This window comes from Austrofundulus limnaeus, unplaced genomic scaffold (assembly GCF_001266775.1).
Source record: "Austrofundulus limnaeus strain Quisiro unplaced genomic scaffold, Austrofundulus_limnaeus-1.0 Scaffold239, whole genome shotgun sequence".
In the NCBI taxonomy this organism is placed as follows: domain Eukaryota; kingdom Metazoa; phylum Chordata; class Actinopteri; order Cyprinodontiformes; family Rivulidae; genus Austrofundulus; species Austrofundulus limnaeus.
Genome location: NW_013952641.1, coordinates 27,552 through 29,866, shown reverse-complemented (window position 1 = coordinate 29,866; position 2,315 = coordinate 27,552).

Below are 2,315 nucleotides of genomic sequence, written 5' to 3'. Positions count from 1 at the left end.
CCAGTCAGGCTAACAGACCAGTCAGGCTAACAGTCAGGCTAACAGACCAGTCAGGCTAACAGACCAGGCTAACAGACCAGTCAGGCTAACAGACCAGGCTAACAGACCAGTCAGGCTAACAGACCAGGCTAACAGACCAGTCAGGCTAACAGACCAGTCAGGCTAACAGACCAGTCAGGCTAACAGACCAGTCAGGCTAACAGACCAGTCAGGCTAACAGACCAGGCTAACAGACATGCGTTGAAACATGTCAGGTGTGTCTGAAGAGACATAAAATAAAGTTTTTAGTAATGAATAAAATTTAAGATTTATTAATTGTAGACGATATATAATGTTCTGATAAGGAAGTAATATCAAAAGAAATATTAAAATTTTACCATAAACTTTATCGTTCAAAGTTCTCTAGTGAGAAATGCGTCTTTTTTTCCAGAAATCCAAAAACAAATTATTGCAAAGATGAACAACAGTTTAAAGAAACGTGTGATGATCAATAACAGTTGATCTTGATGAAGCAGTCTGTCACTCATCTCCAGATTAAGGTCCTGGTACAGGTGGCTTCAGGAAGCTTTTATAAACATCACTGAGAAGACCTCAGACTATTGTTGCATCAAGTATTTGTAGATATCTTTGAACCTGTGCTCTATAATCTATATTGAGCTCTATAATCTATATTGAGCTCTATAATCTCAATCCCCAAGGCTGGAAAAGATCCCAACATACTAGATAATATGAGACGGATTAATCTTAGAAACTCAGATTATAAATTATTCAGTTACAGATTAACAGACTCATGAAAGGAACAGTTAAATTAGTGAAACATAGTGTGGTTTTCTGAAAGGACGGTCAGTTCATACAAACATTGATCATAGACATTATAAAATACAGAGATCTTATTACAGATGATGACCTCCTGGTTTTGGACTTGTTTAAGGCCTCTGACTCACTAAAACATAAATTACTTTTCCAAGTATTGGAACATGTTGGATTTGGTGACAAATTCAAAAACAATTACAAGTCTCTACCAAGGTATTAGTAGCAGTGTTCAGTGATCCTGTGGCAACAGGGTCTTTACAAATCAAGATGGTGTTCCTCAGGGATGTGCCATCTCTGTCTGTTTATGTGCTGTCATCTGTATAAAGAATTATAATGATGTAAAAAAAATAAACATTCTATGAAATGAAGTCATTATTAACCAGTTAACGGATGAAACCACTTTATTCTTTAAAGATAAACACCAAATCTCAATCACTATCACAAAATGAATAAATTCTCCACAGCATCGGGATTATGTCTGAATCTTAATAAAAGTGAATTGTTTTCAGTGCATGACTGCTCCCTGGAGGACATGTGTGGTATTCCAGTTAAATCCAAAATAAATACTTAGGAATAAAAGACCTAAAGCCACGCCAAACACTAAACATCGAAAGTAAGATGAAAGAATGTTAATCCAGATTAAACCAATGGTTACAAGGAGATTTGGGGACAAATTTATCTGACAAAGACAGGAAGTTTATCCAGGTCAGGTGTATCTATCCACCTTATTCTCATCCAATCTCCAATAGATTAATAAAATATATTAACAAATAAACTCTAAGCATATCTGGGAAATAAAAGTCATTATATCAAAAAAAGGGATTATGGTGAAGGAAGTTAGAGACGGTGTTTAAGCTGAACACTGAAAATAAGTCTGGATTAAACAGAATGACTCCTTCTGGTACTGCAATCCCAAAAAAAGCTTTGATAAACAAGATGTTTAAAAGTCCTGTTAGTCTGAGGTTTCACTGTTGACAGACTTCTACTGGCTTCATCAGACTTTCAGAAACAGATCCTGCTGTGATGCTGCACTCACACAACTCCTGTCCTCATCCCAATCTGGATTAACACAACCAGATTATTTTATTCTGACAGGAATAAATAATCTGGATTAACACAACCAGATTATTTTATTCTGACAGGAATAAATAATCTGGATTAACACAACCAGATTATTTTATTCTGACAGGAATAAATAATATGGATTAACACAACCAGATTATTTTATTCTGACAGGAATAAATAATCTGGATTAACACAACCAGATTATTTTATTCTGACAGGAATAAAATAATCTGGATTAACACAACCAGATTATTTTATTCTGACAGGAATAAATGATCTGTTATTGATCTGATGGACAACAAAGGCTGTTTACTAAGTTAGGATCAATTCTGTACTAAATACAGCTTTAACCAGGGGCGCCAGCAGGGGGGGCTAGGGGGGCCACGGCCCCCCTGAGAATAATCTGGCCACCTTAGTGCCTGTCTCTCCAGTTTTAT